The 20,742-nt window shown below is 39.1% G+C and overlaps 1 long non-coding RNA gene across 1 annotated transcript; it reads right to left on the bottom strand.

Moving 5' to 3' along the window:
* Positions 1 to 15,070: 15,070 nt before the first annotated feature.
* Positions 15,071 to 15,955, bottom strand: LOC122003714. Its single transcript, XR_006118050.1, has 3 exons — positions 15,565 to 15,955; positions 15,297 to 15,389; positions 15,071 to 15,220 (listed from the first exon to the last, which is right to left on the bottom strand). It is a non-coding gene; the product is annotated as an uncharacterized LOC122003714 (long non-coding RNA).
* Between the last annotated feature and the right edge of the window lie 4,787 nt (positions 15,956 to 20,742).

Consider the following 20,742-nt stretch of genomic DNA (forward strand, 5'->3'; position numbering starts at 1 on the left):
ACCTAAGTTGAAAGCCAGGAATTTTTTATTTTTATAAACGATCAGTTTCCTCAAAGTTCGAGCTGATCCCTTTGTTTTCTTTAGGTATGGAGATGGCAATCCTACTGATAATGCTGCCCGGTTCTACAAATGGTTTACAGAGGTTCTGGAAACATGCACATTTAGTTAATCTATTCTACCAATAATCCTTTTGCCTTGATCGATTGCTGATTATTAGTTTTTATAGGGGAAAGAGAGAGGAACCTGGTTGGAAAATCTTCAATTTGGTGTGTTTAGTTTGGGCAATCAGTAATATGAACATTTTAATAAGGTTTGGCATGATGAAATTGTCAGTATTCTTTTTGTGGGAATTGCTTGGCTGATATATTTGTGTATTGTGTCCTTGCAAAGGTTGCTGTGGTGGTCGATGAACTGCTTCATGAGCAAGGTATATAGTTGATTTATTTAGTTTGTGATTTAACTAAGTCACATATGCTCCTAAAGCTGATTTTAAATCCTATCTTCAGTTGCAAGCTCAAAGTTCATGCATTTCATTTTTCTAGAGAATTTAACTTGTTTTGTAGACTAATTGTTACTTTAAAAACTTGTAAAGTCAACATGGTATGAGGAGTTACTAAGAAACAGTTGAGTAGTCATGTTATCTGTGAGTTTCATACATACAACTGTAATGTAGTAGTCATGTGCAAGTTTGTAGATGTGTTTAATGAATTTAAGCATCATTCGTACTTGGATATTCTTCTATATTTTTTTTCCTCTGCATAGGCGCCAAGCACATTGTCCAAGTGGGGTTGGGAGATGATGATCAGGGTATTGAGGATGACTTCTCTGCATGGTATGTAGTATCAGCAAACTTTTATGCATGCCATCCAAATTTCAATGTCGGCTACTGCTATTTTTTAGTTTTCTATTTTTTTTTCTCTTTTGCCCATCATTATCTCATTACTCCTTTTTGGAATATGAAATATCAACTGTACTTTCAGGAGGGAGCTTCTTTGGCCAGAGTTGGATAAGTTACTTCAGGATGAAAATGAGACAGGTGCATCTACTCCTTATACAGCTGCCATTCCTGAATATCGGGTTGTATTTGTCAAGCTTGAAGAAGTTCCATATCTGGACAAAAGTTTGAGTTTTGCAAATGGCCATGCCATTCATGACATACAACATCCATGCAGGTAGAGATGCTCTTTACAAAGACAAATCTGTTGGGTTACTTTACAAGCCTTTGTTGTCATTGCTAGTCTTTTGACATCCTTTGGTATTCATGCTAGCCTCTTGGTTCATCTTCAAGTCAGATGTATATGAATGCTTACTCTGTGATGCCAAAATTTGACTGTCTTGGTAATAATGCTAAAAGAATATAGCTTTGCTGAACTCCATTTTGCTTCATCATGCTTTAGTTATTCAGATGGTATAGCTAATTTACTCCTTCATCACACAGTTTTATGGAAGGTGGCTGGAAAACTAATCATGCCAAAACCAAAGGGCTTAACATCTGAGATTAAAAAAGCTCCGTCATCTAGACTTAAGTGGTCCTTTTCTCCTGGGACTAACCTGCTATCAGGTGGTGCTGCAAAACTTGAAAAAGAGTCTAGGCAAAAACTAAATGAGTTTTTCAAGGAACTTAGAACATTCAGACGTGTTGACTTGTCAGGTTAGCACACTAAACTTGTTAGAATGTATCTACAGCAAGTGATTACAGTTATTCACTCTATAACTGATTATTTCTAAATCTAATATCTGGTAATGAATATGCTGAGATAAATTTTTCAGGGGATTAAACTTACATTTACTTTACCAAGGTAATGGAATACTTGTAGATATTTAACAAATTCATGATTCTATTAGGTCGTAACTTTGGTGATGATGGTCTGTTTTTTCTTGCTGAAAGCCTTGGTTACAACAGGTTAGTTCTTTTCCTTCCTTTTCCATAACCTTACTTTTTTTCTTGTTCCTACTTGTAAACTATTACTGAACCAGACTCTTAAAGGTATGACATTACTAAAGCAAGACATTTAAGCATAACTTTTTTTAGTGTCGTTTAGCATCTCATTAGTTTTTTTTCCAAGTCTCAGGCAACAGAGGAAGTTGATTTTTCTGGCAATGGGATTACAGCAGTTGGCCTAAAGGCACTTGATGGTGTTCTTCAGACGAATACCATGCTTAAAACTACAGTTTCTGTGAGATAATCAAGACTCTTTCACATGCCCACAGTTTTCCCTTTTGTTTTTGGGGAAAGGAAAGCAAATTAGAATACTAATTCTGATCACATTCTTTTTGCAGTTCAACTTTGGGCTTCTTCCTCCACCGGCAGCCAGTGACAAAGCCCTCATAGAACCTTGCTTGTCAATATGCCCGAGTGCTAGCCGCCGCAAAGATCTTGGTACCAACAAATTTAAACAATGTCCTACAGTTTAAATGTTCAGATGTATATTTTACCTTCTCTTTCATGTTCCAGGAATGCATCCATGGTTTTTGAAAGCGCTTGAACTAGCAGTGGATCAAATATATTTATGGTAACTGGTTCTTCAGCCAATTATCTACACTCAGTGATTCCTTAAAATTGTTTGGTATTAACGCACAACAAATAAACTTGTAATTTAGCACGAAAAGATGATTGTAATTTAGTTTTCATTTCTTATGAAATTTGCATCAAGTTACCTTGTTTATTTTTTTGGATTTGTTTACCAGTTTAGGTGTTGGACTGAGGCACAGAATTTCGATATTCAGTTTCTTATTTCTTTTGGCGAATTTGAATCAGGATAGGATACAAATTGCTAGTTCTTTAATACTCATGAAATTCAATGCATGACTACATTGTTTATTGTTGAATCTCACTGTCCCAGAATTATCACTTAGTATTAGTCACTTTGTTAAGATTAAGAGAATTATACTTTTCAAGTAACATTTATTTCTTCTTTGTCATCTATTACCAGCATATTTTTTGTTTTTATAACTTTTGTCAAAATGAGTAATTTAACATTTTTTAGGTATTGATTTTGTTTTCTTTATGTGCTTATTTCTTAATAATTGTTCTCATTGACCAAGAAGTTTTTGGACATGTTATTTTACTTTACATTATTCCTATTTCTTTTCATTAGATGTTGAGATTGTGGAAATTTCCTATGCAGTGTCTTTCAGATATTTTGAAGGTGAATGGATGCATTCAGAAACTCCAGCTAAACAGTTCAGGTATTGGAGATGAGATTGTTTAATTTTACTTGTTGCAAGTTCCGGTTGTTTGTTTCTCGAGGAAGAAAGTGATTCTTGATTCTGGTAAAGTCTAAATGCTAAATATGTTATGTAGGGTGCAAGGGTTATTGCAGATATGCTGAAAGAAAATCAAACTTTATGTGTACTGGAACTTAACAATAATATGATTGAATATTCTGTATGACCTTATTCTTGGGCAATCTTTCATGTTTTTTTATGAAATTCCTAGATCTTTTACACTTTATTTCTGGTGTCCTTACTCCTTACACCTTATTTCCATGTGAAATTTTATAGGGTTTTGTAAGTCTTACTGGAGCACTAGTTGAGAATAAGGCAATTCGATCTATACATCTCAAGCTAATAAGACTTACACACACTTAGATTTTCTATCCATGCAGTTCTTTCTTGCAGATTTAATTTCTTCATCAGATCTGTTGGCTTTCCAGTATTTATTGATTGTACTACTTCTCAGCAATTATGTAAAACTATATTTCTTCTTGTTTAGGAAAAATAACACTTCTAGATATTGGCAACAATGAGATTGGTCCCAAAGGCGCCTTTAGCATCGCTGAGTTTGTTAAGAAAACTAAGTCCTTGCTATGGCTGAATCTTTACATGAATGACATTGGCGATGAGGTGTGGTTATTGACTATTGTTGCTTTTGTTAGCTAGAGCCCTAGAGCCAATCATTTGATGATTGTATTTTGGACTTATTGTATCATATTCTATATAAATAAGGGCATTTGGTTTTTTGTTATTATACTTACTTGTATTGGTGCCAAATAAACTAAGTATAATAACGTCCTTGAGTAGAAGGTTCTTACCTATATCAATCGATTGGTTGAATCGATAGTGAGATGATATAGGGAACACTACTCTTAATCATTCCTAGTCGAGTATTAACATTCAGGGACAATGTTAATGCAATAAGACTAGCATGTAGGTCAACTCGATGACTTGATCTCACAAGTCATGGATATAGAGATATCAAGTGACACATGAGTATGCATTAGAGAATGTATACTGAATGACCCGCCATGAGAAAGTATCATGGATCATTATATGAGTGTCATATACTTTCTCATGTGGCTATTAGTATGACTACTAGTCCTTAGACCTGAAGTCACCATGGTTTTCTACATAAGGAGTTATGTACTTTGGTTTCGTCAAACGTCACCCGTAACTGGGTGGACTATAAAGGCGATTACTGGGTATGTAACGAATTATGCAGAGGGATGTGAGTGATGTAGATGAGATCTATCCCTCCTATATGACGGGAGAGACATCGGTATTCTTGATAGAGTGAGACCACGAAGTACATGGCCATGCCCAAATGAGTCAATATGAGATATTGAGCTCATTTGTTTTAGTGAGTCTACTTAGAGTTCAAGATTTAGATTGATCAGAGGATGACACGGTCTATGCCTCACATTGATCAATCTAGATGTTTAGGATAGAAGGACACTTGTCATATATTGTGAGGAGTCACAAGGTGATGTTGGATCTTAACATTCTTGTAACATTGGGTAGTAATGATGTGTTGCTAGATACCGCTCATTACTTATGCTCCTAAATGGGTTTAGGGGCATTGCCAACGTTACAAGAACCTATAGGGTCACACACTAAGGACAATTAGATGGAGATTTGATTCATATGATGAACCAAGAGGATTAGATTCATTTGATGAATCAAATTGGATTAAGTGTAATCCTAATTGGGCTAACTTGAGTTGGACTCAAGTTGATTCATGTGTTCAATGAGTCTAATTTAGATTATGACTCATTGAATCAATTTAATTAAATGAATTAGATTCATTATATTAAATTGGCTTGAATTAAATGGTTGGATTAGATCAACCATGAGAGAGATTAAGTCAAGTTTGACTTGACTTGAGAGGAAGAGAAAGAGTCAAGTTTGACTTGACTTTTTGCCACATCATTAGTGAGTTGGCAAGATGTGAACCAATGATGATGGTCCACATCATCATGATTAATTAAGTGAGATGCCACCTCATGGAGGTTACAATTCTTCACTTTAATGGCTACACATTAATTGCACTTAATGCAAAATGGGAGTTACATTCTTTTGAATGTCGCCGGCCACTAGTGTGTGGAGTGGAATGAATTTTTCATTCATGTGTGCATTCACTCTCTCTTCTTCCTCTCAAGCTCTCCCTCTCCCTCTTCTTCTCTCTTGCCGTGACCTATCAATGTGCTAGCACACCTTCGTTTAGGTCTTCTCCACCTAATTAGTTCATGTGGATACTTCTAGAGGAGTATCTATTTTGATACTCTTGAGATCCGGCACCGTTTGGACGAGCGGGAACTCGAAGGGCTTCGCTTCAAAGGTATAACCCTTTTTCATGTAGATCTAGGAGTAGATCTCGGTAGAAACTCGTATTCGTAGTTTTCGAAATTTTTCTTTGCACGGATCCGTTGGCTTTGGGGCTTTCGGGGTTTTCGCGGCCAGAAAAACCCAACAGTGGTATCAAAGCCATGTGCGAAGATGAATACGAGTTTATTTTGTGTTTTATGAAAAATTTTCAGTTCTGTAATATTATGTAAATTTAGGATTTTTATAGTTTTTATGGGTATTTTTCTCGTAGAAGCGAAGCACAAGTGTTTCGACACTTGTAGGCTTCGACTACCGAGAAGAATTTTCCAAAACGGCCAAGTTTCGCCCCAAAGCTTTTTGGGACAGCGGGCTAAGGCGCTGTTAGATCGCAATGGAACCCTCGCGATGGTTAGATCGCGGGTAGGGGCGCTGCCCCTGGCCCCGCAAGGGGATTCGTTCCACGATTGCGCCCGAAAACTGCTAAACGGAACCGCCGGGAAATTGTACTCGTAAAAATTGTAAAAATTATAGAAAAATTACAAAAAATTATAGAAATATATAATTTTGAATTATATATTATTTTTGTGATAGTCATGGCCCAAAGACCCAATTTGATTGGATAATTTGTGTTGTAATTCATAATACGGCCTACGTCCCGTGAAGTGATGTGCGTGTTGTATTTTTTTTTTCGCGACCTGCGCGTCGTGCCTTTCTTTTATTCTTGTTGTAAATTAGATTTAGACTCGAATGTAACTCGAGTTTCAAAATGTAATGTAAATTTTGAAGCGGTGGAAGGTCCACTCGAGACGGAGTTACGAGGAGGGCGCGAGCAACACGAGGTGGTCAAAGGAAGGAGCTTGAGAACCTCTTGACCTTAGGTTGACCATCCGATCTTCTCATTGGCTTGAGAAGATCGTAGTAGGGCCATGACATAATCACAAAATTATTTAATTAATTGCTTTTGTGTGTATGTGATGCATGCTAGTTAATTAAGTAATTAATTAGTGCCTAACGATTAGATTAGATCTAAGTCGTGCACATGAGGCACCCTTCGATTAGATTAGATCTATCGAGTATATTATACGCATCATCGTTTAGATTAGATCTAAATCGAGTCAACTCGTAATGCCTACCATGCCGTGATACCTACCACTACCTCGATCGCATGTTGTTGTTGAATCTGCCAAAGCAGAGCAACACATACTATCTTGATAGGGTACGGAGGGACAATTTTGGTCCCGCCTATCAACGCATGGGTGAGTACAACTCAATTAGATTGAGTAACTAGTTAACTCAATTAGATCGAGTTTAACTATAGGCATTATCCAATGGTTGGTAGATAGGTCAAAATCACGTTTATATTAACTCTTGGGCGTATTAGCCAAAGCTAACTCGAGTTTTAATATACATGCGGATTTTGATGCTATAAACAAGAGTTGCATAGCGATGTAATTGGTAATCGTTACCTACTGATCATACTAAGTCTTGGGCGTATTAGCCAAAGCTAACTCAAGGGTTAGTATGATGTGGATCTTGTCTCACATGAATTATAGAATTCAGTGGGAGCATCATTTAGTTAAAGGCCTAATTAAATGATTAAGATTATGATACTTATTTCTGTATTTATTTCTGTTGTAGATTACCATGACGTCGAATACGAACACCTTCTCCCTGCGATCTGTCCTCGAGAAGGACAAGCTCAACGGAGCACACTTCCTGGACTGGTACAGGAACCTGAGAATAGTTCTCACTCAGGAACGTAAACTGTACGTTCTGGAGCAGCCCATTCCGGAGGCTCCTCCTGCCACTGCCCCGCGCGCTGACCGAGATGCTTTCAAGAAGCATCAAGATGACGCATTTGATGTGTCTTGTCTAATGCTCGCGACCATGAACTCTGAGCTTCAGAAGCAACACGAGTTAATGGGCGCTTACGATATGGTTGAACATCTTCGTCAACTGTATCAAGGTAAAGCGAGGCATGAGAGATTTGAGATCTCAAGGGCACTGTTTCAGTGCAAGATGTCAGACGGGGCTCCTGTAGGCCCATATGTACTCAAAATGATTGGGTACATAGAGAACCTACAAAGGCTGGGGTTCCCACTTGGCCAAGAGATGTCCACTGACATGATCTTGCAATCCTTGCCGGATAGCTACAGTCAATTCGTTCTAAACTACAATATGAACGAGATTGACAGGCCACTACCCGAGCTGCTTAATATGTTGCGAACTGCTGTGCTGAACCTTAAGAAGGCTAAGCCCAACACTGTTCTGATGGTTCAGAAACATAAGGGCAAGGGCAAGCCCAAAGGCAAAGGAAAGTCCCAAGCCAAGGGCAAAGGCAAGGCACTGAAGCCTAAAGGAGGGGTCGCCAAGGATGCTACCTGCTTCCACTTCGGTCAGACCGGGCACTGGAAGGGGAACTGCAAGGTATGCTTGGAGGATCTTAAGAAGAAACGAAGTGAGACTTCCTCTTCAGGTATATATGTTATAGAAGTCAATCTATCTATTTCTACATCATGGGTATTAGATACGGGATGTGCTTCTCACATTTGTACCTGTGTGCCGGTGCTGAGAAATAGCTGGGCATTGACAAAGGGTGAGATGGACCTACGAGTAGACAATGGAGCACGGGTTGCTGTTGTTGCTGTAGGAACTTACTTTCTATCTCTGCCCTCTGGGCTTGTACTAGAGTTAGTCGATTGTTGTTATGTGCCTGCATTAACTAAGAAATTATATCAGTTTCTTGTTTGGACAAGAAAGGTTTCTTGTTTACAATAAAGAACAAATGTTGTTCCATCTATTTAAACGATATGTTCTATTGTAGTGCACCTCTGATAAACAGACTCTATATTCTAGACCTTGAGAACCCTATCTATAACATAAATACCAAGAGGTTCAAGTCAAATGACATGAACCAAACCTACCTCTGGCACTGTCGCTTAGGTCATATAAATGACAAGCGCTTATCCCAGCTCCATAAGGATGGTTTGCTGGACTCATTTGATTTTGAATCATATGAGATATACGAGTCATGCCTACGAGGCAAGATGACCAAGACTCCCTTTAGTGGGCACAGCGAGAGAGCGACTGATTTGTTAGGACTTATACATAGTGATGTATGTGGCCCTTTCAATGTCGCTGCTAGAGGTGGTTATAGGTACTTCATCACATTTACTGATATGGTTATGTGTACTTGATGACACATAAGTCTGAATCCTTTGAAAAGTTCAAAGAATTCAAGAATGAAGTACAAAACCAGCTTGACAAGAGTATTAAGATACTTCGATCAGATCGAGGTGGAGAATACCTTAGCCATGAGTTTCATGACTACCTAGCTGAGTGTGGAATTCTATCCCAACTCACTTCTCTTGGAACACCACAGTGGAATGGTGTATCCGAAAGGAGGAATCGTACCTTATTAGATATGGTACGATCTATGATGAGTCACACAGATCTTCCGACATATCTTTGGGGCTATGCTTTAGACACGACAGCTTTTATACTCAACCGAGTTCCATCCAAGGCCGTGATAAAGACACCATATAGGATATGGATTGGGAGAGATGCCCAGGTGTCTTTCATGAGGATTTGGGATTGTGAGGCTTACGTTCGACGTCAAGTCTCAGACAAATTAGGACCCAAATCTGACAAGTGCTATTTCATTGGATATCCCAAAGAAACTAAGGGATATTACTTCTACATTTCCAGTCAGCACAAGGTAGTTGTGGCAAAGACTGGGGTCTTTCTAGAAAGGGACTTTGTTTCTCGAAAGACTAGTGGGAGCACGTTCGATCTTGAAGAAGTTCAAGATGCAAACAATAGCACTGAAGCCTCGATGGAAGTTGAACTGAAACCACAAAGTGTTGTGGATGATGTTGTTCCACAAAGAGTTGAGGAACAACAACCAGTTCAAGTAGACATACCTCTTCGCAGGTCTGATAGGGTACGTCGTCAGCCTGAGAGATACTCATTTCTCTTGTCTGACCATGATGACATTGTGCTCATAGAGGATGAGCCTACCACCTATCAGGAAGCTGTGATGAGACCAAATTCCGAGAAATGGCTAGAAGCCATGAGATCCGAAATGGAATCCATGTACACCAACCAAGTATGGACTTTGGTTGATCCACCTGAAGGGGTAAAATCCATTGGGTGTAAGTGGGTCTTTAAGAGAAAGACTGACATGGATGGACTTATCTATAAGGGTCGCTTGGTAGCTAAAGGTTTCAAACAGATTCATGGTATTGACTATGATGAAACCTTTTCTCCAGTAGCGATGTTTAAGTCCATTCAGATCATGCTTGCTATTGCAGCCTACCATGACTATGAGATATGGAAGATGGATGTCAAAACCGCGTTTCTGAATGGAAACCTGCTCGAGGATGTGTACATGACACAACCTGAGGGTTTTGTAGATCCACAACATACTAGCAGAGTATGCAAGCTGCATAGGTCCATTTATGGACTAAAGCAAGCTTCTCAGAGCTGGAATCTTCAATTCGATGATGCAATCAAACCGTTTGGTTTCATCAAGAATGAAGATGAGCCTTGTGTCTACAAGAAGGTTGTAGGGGATATAGTTGTCTTCCTCATATTGTATGTGGATGACATACTACTCATTGGGAAGGACATCCCTATGCTTCAGTCTGTCAAGACCTAGCTAGGGAGTTGCTTCTCAATGAAGGACTTAGGTGAGGCATCCTAAATTCTAGGGATACAGATCTATAGAGATAGATCTAAGAGATTGCTTGGCCTAAGTCAGAGTACATACATTGACAAGGTACTCCTACGGTTTGCCATGCAGAACTCCAAGAAGGGATTTCTGCCGATGTCACATGGCGTGAGTCTTTCGAAGACTCAAGGTCCCTCTTCTAGAGAGGAGAGAGACCGCATGGATCAGATCCCTTATGCCTCAGCCATAGGATCGATCATGTACGCCATGCTATGTACTCGACTTGATGTCTCGTATGCTTTGAGCATGACGAGCAGATACAAGTCAGATCCAGGTGAAAGTCACTGGATAGCGGTCAAGAATAGTCTTAAGTACTTGAGAAGGACTAATGAATATTTCTTGATATATGGAGGTAATGATGAGCTAGCTGTAAAGGGTTATAGTGATGCCAGCTTCCAGACCGATCAGGATGATTACCGATCGCAGTCAGGGTTCGTATTTTGCATTAATGGTGGTGCTGTCAGCTAGAAGAGTTCGAAGCAGGACACAGTAGCTGATTCTACAACAGAAGCCGAGTACATTGCTGTATCAGAGGCAGCAAAGGAGGCAGTTTGGATTCACAAGTTCATCAATGAACTTGGGGTGGTTCCTAGCATTGCTGACCCCATTGAGCTCTATTGTGACAACATTGGAGCTATAGCACAGGCGAAGGAACCTCGCTTACACCAGCGGACCAAACACATACTACGGCGCTTCCATCTCATTCGAGAGATCATCGAGAGAGGAGATGTGAAGATTTGCAGAGTACCTACAGAGGCTAACATCGCAGATCCCGTGACCAAGGCTTTGGAACAGAGGAAGCATGATAGTCACACTAGGTCATTGGGGCTTAGAGCCTACACTGATTGACACTAGTGCTAGTGGGAGATTGTTAGCTAGAGCCCTAGAGCCAATCATTTGATGATTATATTTTGGACTTATTGTATCATATTCTATATAAATAAAGGCATTTGATTTTTGGTTATTATACTTACTTGTATTGGTGTCAAATAAACTAAGTATAATAACGTCCTTGAGTAGAAGATTCTTACCTATATCAATCGATTGGTTGAATTGATAGTGAGATGATATAGGGAACACTACTCTTAATCATTCCTAGTCGAGTATTGACATTCAGGGACAATGTTAATGTAATAAGACTAGCATGTAGGTCAACTCGATGACTTGATCTCACAAGTCATGGATATAGAGATATCAAGTTGACACATGGGTATACATTAGATAATGTATACTGAATGACCCGCCATGAGAAAGTATCATGGATCGTTATATGAGTGTCATATATTTTCTCATGTGGCTATTAGTATGACTACTAGTCCTTAGACCTGAAGTCAACATGGTTCCCTACATAAGGAGTTATGTACTTTGGTTTCGTTAAACGTCACCTGTAACTGGGTGGACTATAAAGGCGATTACTGGGTATGTAACGAATTATGCAGAGGGATGTGAGTGATGTAGATGGGATCTATCCCTCCTATATGACGGGAGAGACATCGGTATTCTTGATAGAGTGAGACCACGAAGTACATGGCCATGCCCAAATGAGTCAATATGAGATATTGAGCTCATTTGTTTTAGTGAGTCTACTTGGAGTTCAAGATTTAGATTGATCAGAGGATGACACGGTTTATGCCTCACATTGATCAATCTAGATGTTTAGGATAGAAGTGTTGGTTGCTACTTGGAAAACCTAGAGGTTCCACTGTACAAAAATTTTGTACAAAGGTCTGAACCTTTTTCTAGCTACCATGTGTTCTTTTAAATTAAATTTTGGATCGCCGGCGGAACTTAACACGTTTGATCCAAAACTTAATCTATTTGTTCTTTTAGGTTTAGACTTGGATTTCATGCGGAACTTAACACGTTTGATCCAAATCACCTAAGTTATTAATTCCATTAAATATTAATTTCCATAATTGGTTCCCAGTACTGACATGGCGAGGCACATGGCCTTCTTGGATATGGGAACAACCACCACCGACTAGACAAAACCTTTTAAGGAAAGCTAATATTTAATTTCCTAAAATAACTTTAGGTTAACTGAAAGGAACAATCAAATCACAAGGAAAAGAAGAAAACATAAGAACACTACATCGAAAATAAATTCGAAATACTAGAATCGTAAGCCTCTTGTATTTGGTATTATTTCCAAAAATAACTAGTATGATGCGGAAAGAAAAAATACTAGTTATACCTTTTAGAAAGACCTCTTGATCTTCTACCGTATTACTCTTCTAACCTCGGACGTTGTGTGGGCAACGATCTTCCGAGATGAGAACCACCTTTCCACCTTCCTTCTTTCTTCTAAATTTCGGCCACAATAAACTCCTCCAAGGATGAAGAATTTCGGCCACCACCAATGCTCCAAGGGATGCTAGAGACGAGACTTGCTTTCTCTCCTTCTTCTCCTTCCTTGATCCGGCCACAAACAAAAGCTCCACCAAGAGATAAGTTTCGGCCAACAAGAGGAGAGGAGAGAAATAGGGCCGGCCACCAAAACCAAAAAGGAGAGGAAAGAAAAAGAATAGAAGTTTTCCTCATGAAGGCACCTCTACCCCCTCTTTTATAATCCTTAGTCTTGGCAAATAAGGAAACTTTAATAAAAAATTCCGTAATTTCTTTACCATGAAAAAGAAAATTTAATTAATTAAAATCAAATTCCTCTTCTTAATCAACATGGCCGGCCACACAACAAATCTCCAATCAAAGGAAATTTAATTCAATCAAGAATTAAAACATTCCTAATTTGTCACGCCCCCAGGTAGTCCCTGTCCGAAGAAATTTCGGCAGCATCTCCCCTGTACGGCGGACAATATGAAGCTCAGTATACATATATCTCCATACCTCGGCCACACACGGCCGGAATAATACAATACAAATAAGAACAAGCCACGCAGTTTATATCAACAATCCACATAAGTCAACATATAATCAATCCACGCAGTATAATAAGGAAAGACGATATAGAATCTCGAAGATATATGTAAACATCCTACTCCACTACATCGAAGAAAACCAAATCCACGAAGTAACGGAAAATATCTGCAGCGGAAAACAATAGTAGTAAACCCGAATGTCAATGTCTACAATACAACCCACAATACAAGTATATAAGATGCAAAAGCAGGATAAAATCCGACAAAGAAAATCCTCGCTGAATGGGGCTAGCGACTGGAATATCTCCCGACGGCCTCAACCTGAAAAATAGTAACAACGGGGTGAGTCCAAAGAACTCAGCAGGTAATCCAATAGATATGTACAGCAATATATAACTACCAGTAATATCCTAAGGTACAGCCTCCTAAACCATAAAGTCTATAGTACAGTCTCCTATCAGTATAACACATATGCATAACTGAATAAAATGCAGTAACCAACAATAGGCATGTAACACAGTCTACTGCACAAATAATAAGAAATGCGATACTGTAATAAACTGTACTCACCTGCGAGGCTTGGACAAATAACTGTGGACATGCACAGACAAAGATAGTCAGAGCAAAAGCATGTATCCTGTATGCATGTCAATCATATGCAATCACCAAAATGCATCAATCATAACGAATGCAGTCCGTGCATATGATGCAATATGACATGGTCACCCCTGTCAACCAGTCAGCCATCTCACACACAATGGTGAGACCGAGTGGGTAGGGCTGTGACACCGTGCACTCTGCCATCACTGCCCCTGAAGAGTGACCGAGTGGACGGGATGCTGTCGGAGTACACCTATCCTCCTACCTCAAACATAGTGAGGGAGCGCAATGCTCTCAACTCCCGGTACGCGATGACGGGGAGGGATCCCTGTCTGCTACCACGCTGCAGTCACACTACCCATGAGCGGACCAGCGGAGCACTACAGAGCTACTGCCATACACACCCTACTGTGCTGTGCCACTACCCATGCAGTGAAACACGTTGTGTGCAGGCCTATGTAGCCGGCCGACGAGCTCAACAATAATGGAGTCGTCAATCGCCCAGCATGCAATCATGCAGGATGGTGCATGATGCTACAGTATGTCATACCTGAACATAGCCTCCTCCATATATGTGTGCCAAAAAGGTAAACGCAGATATATGACAGAGATGTAAACAACATGAATCCAACAATATATAACAAGTATCTCCAGCATCTAATCATGGGTAGGTAAGCACTATAAGTAATCATAACCACGGACACATATACACATGGTAAGAGATAAAAGTAAACAGACTAATGTAAAGCATCTAACAGTAGAAGCATGTGATAGGTATCAACTAAGCTAAGACCAGGGAAGAATAAATCTACCATCCATCACTAGCAACTATATATAAACTATACATATCATAAGACAGTATCAAAAGATAAGTCAAAGGGTACCCGCCTCCAATAGAAGGTACAATCCAGTCCTAATCCAATGTTGAGACGTCTGTCTCGAATCAAAGTCCTGTGTAAATAAATACATTTACTGTTATTTAGCTAGAATACAACCACATAGCTAAATAAATCCTAAATAGAAATTTAGGAACAAACCCTAAACCATATCCTTCAACCTTTCTAACGGTTAATTAGGGATAGTTCCCTAATCCCTAATCAACCATTAGATTAGCAAATCAACCCTAAATCCATTTACACATGATTAATTATCTACATAATCATTCACTTAATTCCAAGCATATAAAACCGTAAGATCCAATCCAAATAACCTAATTAATCTACATAACCTAATGATGAATAAACTATCAATAGGTATCAAGATCCTACCAAATCATCTAACACCTGATCATCAATTTCCAATTTCAATACATCATATACTCAAAAGCCTTACTCATACCTCAATTTCCAGCTACTGTTGATGCTGGAACCAGAGGAGCTACTGGTTGTGGGTGATGCCGGACCAACAACAAGCAACCTCACAGAACACTTATGCTGAATTCACTTCACTATCACAGATGCTAACCTTACTGGATCAATCGGATCAAAATGAGAAGATCACAATTCAACCAAGCATTCCAAATTCAAACAATCAACTCCTCTTACCTCCAATCAGGGACTTCAATCGGCAACAATGAAAGGTCCAAGATCTGATCAGAACAGAACCACACTCTTCTTCTCCAATCCCGTAACCTCAATCTACAGCAAAGGAGAGAAGCTGTCAAAATCTGATCAAGAGGAAAAGGAAGGGATCCGACACTTTCCTCAATCCAAGCAAGAAGGATTTACTAGAACCAAACCCTAATCTGGCGAAATCTGTGAATCAATCAAGGATCCGGCGAAGAATCAAGAGGAAAGAGTTTCAATGGCTTACCCTTGAAGCCCTAATCACCCCTTCCACGCCGGCGATCGGGTGGCACGGCTCGATCCAGATCTGGACAGTGAAGAGGAGGATCGCACTATGAGTAGTGCGAGGAGAGAAGAACGGAGGTCGATCGGTTGGGAGGCGACGAATCTTGCTCCTCACCGTGCCCTAGCCACCTCGCCGTTGACGCTTAGCCGCAGAACTCACGGGACAGAACCCCTCGGCCGAAGGCAGCCTGGTCTTCCTCGGCACCGTCAAGATCCGGCGACGAGCTCCTCAGGATCGGCGGCGAAGGCGAGAGAAATCGAGAGAGATCGGGCGAGAGGAAGAAGAGAGGATTCGGCTCAAGGAGGAACCGAGAGAGGGAGTCGGGGAAGAAGAGGAAATCGCAGTGAAGAGGGTCGGGTTCGGCGTTTGGGAGAAATAAAAAGAAAATGAAAATGTTTTATAAATAAAATATTTCCTCCATTAAACGGGTATCCCAAATAGGCTTTATCCGCGCCCGAAATTAATCCCCTCAAAACTCGTCGTACGAGCTCCGAAAAATTCCCAGAAAAATTTTATAAGGCTATTTCTGAAATAACCCTATTTATTAAAATTTTCCGAGATCTCACATAATTTGTTTCCAGAAATTTTAAAAAAATTTCTCTAACAATTTATCCCTTCATGATTGGTTAATAAAAAGAAATTTTATAAATTAAAATCTTTCTTTTAAACATGTGGATAATTTCCAAAAGGAAAGTTATCTTTAAAAATTAAAATCTCCTTTCAATCTACAAATAAGGAAAGATATTAAATCTTTTCTTAATCTTTTGTAGAAACTAATAAAAGAGAATTATTTAATTTTTAACTTTCTTTTAAATCATGAACATGGTTAAAAAGGAAAGTTTTTACCAAAATTAAAATCAACCTTTTAATCTACAAATAAGGAAAGAGATTTAGCTCTTCTCTTAATCTTTTGTAGAATCTTATAAAAGGAAAGATTTAAATTTTTAAACTCTTTTTTAAATCATGTTATCCACATAAGAAAAATTTTTAAAAAATAAAAATCCTTTTATTTTAATTTGGGCCGGCCACACCAAGCTTGAACCCAAGCTAGGGCCGGCCACCTTGAAGCACCCATGAACCAAACTTTGGTCGGCCCTAGCTTGGTCTCCAAGCTAGCTTGGCCGGCCCCTATGGGATGGGTAAGAAGGTGGGTATAGTACTCTATAATTAAGAGGCTACGATAGGGACTGAGAGGAGGAATTGGTTTTGGTCTCCTGATAAAATTAAGCATCCCGTGTTCACCCCGAACACACAACTTAATTTTATCAATAATAATTCATTCCACTAGAGAACTATTATTGAACTACCGCACCAATCCCAAATTATATTTTGGGCTCCTTCTTATTATGAGTGTGTTAGTCTCCCTGTGTTTAAGATAACAAATGTCCACTAATTAAGTAAGTTACTGACAACTCACTTAATTAATATCTAGCTCCAAGAGTAGTACCACTCAACTTCATCGTCATGTCAGACTAAGTCCACCTGCAGGGTTTAACATGACAATCCTTATGAGCTCCTCTTGGGGGCATTCTCAACCTAGATCACTAGGACACAGTTTCCTTCTATAATCAACAACACACACTATAAGTGATATCATTTCCCAACTTATCGGGCTTATTGATTCATCGAACTAAATCTCACCCATTGATAAATTAAAGAAATAAATATCAAATATATGTGCTTATTATTATATTAGGATTAAGAGCACACACTTCCATAATAACTGAGGTTTTTGTTCCTTCATAAAGTCAGTATAAAAGGAACGACCTCAAATGGTCCTACTCAATACACTCTAAGTGTATTAGTGTAATTATATAGTTAAGATAAACTAATACCTAATTACACTATGACCTTCCAATGGTTTGTTCCTTTCTATCTTGGTCGTGAGCTACTGTTTATAATTTATAAGGAACCATTAACATGATCTTCTGTGTGTGACACCACACACCATGTTATCTACAATATAAATTAATTGAGCAATCTACATTTATCATAAATGTAAACATTTGACCAATATGATTCTTATTTCTAGATAAATGTTTATACCAAAAGCTAGGCTTTTAGTATACAACCTAACAAGAAGGACACTTGTCATATATTGTGAGGAGTTACAATTAGTAGTCACAAGGTGATGTTGGATCTCAACATTCTTGTAACATTGGGTAGTAATGATGTGTTGCTAGATACCGCTCATTACTTATGCTCCTAAATGGGTTTAGGGGCATTGCCAACGTTACAAGAACCTATAGGGTCACACACTAAGGACAATTAGATGGAGATTAGATTCATATGATGAACCAAGAGGATTAGATTCATTTGATGAATCAAATTGGATTAAGAGTAATCCTAATTGGGCTAACTTGAGTTGGACTCAAGTTGATTCATGTGTTCAATGAGTCTAATTTAGATTATGACTCATTGAATCAATTTAATTAAATGAATTAGATTCATTATATTAAATTGGCTTGAATTAAATGGTTGGATTAGATCAACCATGAGAGAGATTAAGTCAAGTTTGACTTGACTTGAGAGGAAGAGAAAGAGTCAAGTTTGACTTGACTTTTTGCCACATCATTAGTGAGTTGGCAAGATGTGAACCAATGATGGTGGTCCACATCATCATGATTAATTAAGTGAGATGCCACCTCATGGAGGTTACAATTCTTCACTTTAATGGCTACACATTAATTGCACTTAATGCAAAATGGGAGTTACATTCTTTTGAATGTGGCCGGCCACTAGTGTGTGGAGTGGAATGAATTTTTCATTCATGTGTGCATTCACTCTCTCTTCTTCCTCTCAAGCTCTCCCTCTCCCTCTTCTTCTCTCTTGCCGTGACCTATCAAGGTGCTAGCACACCTTCGTTTAGGTTTCTCCACCTAATTAGTTCGTGTGGATACTTCTAGAGGAGTATCTATTTTGATACTCTTGAGATCCGGCACCGTTTGGACGAGCGGGAACGCGAAGGGCTTCGCTTCAAAGGTATAACCCTTTTTCATGTAGATCAAGGAGTAGATCACGGTAGAAATTCGAATTCATAGTTTTCAAAATTTTTCTTTGCACGGATCCGTTGGCTTTGGGCCTTTCGAGGTTTTCGCGACGCGAAAATGCGGTTTTCACGGCCCGAAAAACCCAACAGCTTTATACTCTGTTGCTTCACTTCTGAAACATAAATTATCATCTAAGGTGCATATATATATCTCATTGGAAATCATATAAATGAATTGATGTTACTCATCTTTATTGCTGTTGAGGAATTTATTTACTTTCCATGTACTCTTAGTGATAAAAGTGAATTTATTATTTGCAAACTAAAAGTGAATTTATTTACTTTCCATGTACTCTTAGTGGTAAACAGTTTTGCCATTTGGGTCGACTACTAATGAATTGAATTTGAAAGATTAAATTGCTGTTTATGTAGTTAGATTAAAATTTTTGGTTTGGATTATATTAAGTTCCCAGGAATGATAGATCTATCACTATATGATGTGGTTGAGATAAATGATGAATACTTTTCTTTTTAAGCATTCCAATTAGTCATCTTGTTACTTGGTGCTCTTACTACTTTTTCAACTATGATTTTTAGTCTTGGTTTACTAATATATTATTTATGTGTTTTTACAGTTTACAAATCTCAAGTACTCTAGAGTTGAAATTGATGAAGTGCGGTTCGAGTGGATTGAATGCATGCGAGATTACATTTGAGTAGATTATTTATGTATTTTAAATACATAAAAAAACCACATGAAGATTATTTATGGATACTGTTGTAAGAAGATTATTTATGTAATTTGTGAATATTTGTGTATTTTATGAATACTGTTGAATGAAGAATATTTGTGTAATTTATGAATATTTGTGTATTTTTTTGGTTAATGTCGGTTTTTCATTGTTTCGAAAATCAAATTTGTGCTGTTAAAAAATACTGATATTACATCGGTTTTCCACCGCTGCAAAACCGGTGTTATTAACTAATATTACAATGGTCATTTACCGCTGCCAAAACTGGTGTTATTAACATACAATATTACATCGGTTTTACACCGTTGATGAAACGATGTCGTTAAGTGATACTACACCGGTTAATAATCGATTCGAAGACCGGTGTCGTTAAGTGATACTACACCGGTTTTAACCCGATGTCTAAACTGGCAGACTTTTTACATCAGCTTCATAGACATCGGTCGAAAATGAAATAGACACCGGTGGAAAACCGATGTCTATGAGGGTTTTTGTTGTAGTGACAATTGCGGGCCTTGGAGTAGGAGTCGCCGCAGGCTCCGAACCAAGTAAATACTGTTGGATCGAGAAGCGTTAGATGGGGGGGGGGGTGAATAGCACTCGTGGTTTTCATGTGTCGTAATCAGAAAACTATCGAGTAATAAACGCAGCGGAAATGAAAGCAATCACACAGAAGACACCAATGGTTTACTTGGTTCGGAGTCTAGGGTGACTCCTACTCCAAGGCCCACGCTCTTTGAGCGTTTACTTTGGGAAACAACTATATCGCGCAAAAGTTTACACAAGTATTACAACTTAATAGTAATTAAAAACTATACCGACAACAAAAGTAGTAGATTCTGAAACTCCGGGTCGTCGGTGACTTATAACAGCACTTCTGGGCGTCTCTTGGGCAGCAAACAATGGCAAGATCACTTGTGAATTGATGTTCTAAGGCTGCTGTTCGAGACCCCTTATAAAGCCTGCTGGAGGCGCCTCAAACCCCTTCCAAGGCGCCTCCATGCTATCGAGTTAGCCGCGTGGATCAATGCTGAAAACTTCTCCTCTGATCCACTAGAGGCTATCGAGTCCTCCAATCTACGGTCCAAGGCGCCTCCAGCTCAGCCCGAGGCACCTCCAGCTTTGCCGCGCGCAAGATTTATCCTTTGCACCCGAGGCGCCTCCAAGCTCCATGGAGACGCCTCAGACACTGTTCATCCGAGGCTTAAGGTTGCTCCTTTATACCTGTAAGATACGTTAGTCCAAAAAAATACTCTGCAACACAAAGTTAGCACATAATATCATAAATATAAAGTCTAACAGTCATCGGACTGTCCGGTTCTGACTTCGGATTTCCTACCGGAAACCCTAGGTCGAGCTAACGCCTACTGTTCTCTATTCCGGGGAACGCGCTCTCAC

This window comes from Zingiber officinale, chromosome 7B (genome assembly GCF_018446385.1).
Source record: "Zingiber officinale cultivar Zhangliang chromosome 7B, Zo_v1.1, whole genome shotgun sequence".
NCBI classification, from domain to species: Eukaryota; Viridiplantae; Streptophyta; class Magnoliopsida; order Zingiberales; family Zingiberaceae; genus Zingiber; species Zingiber officinale.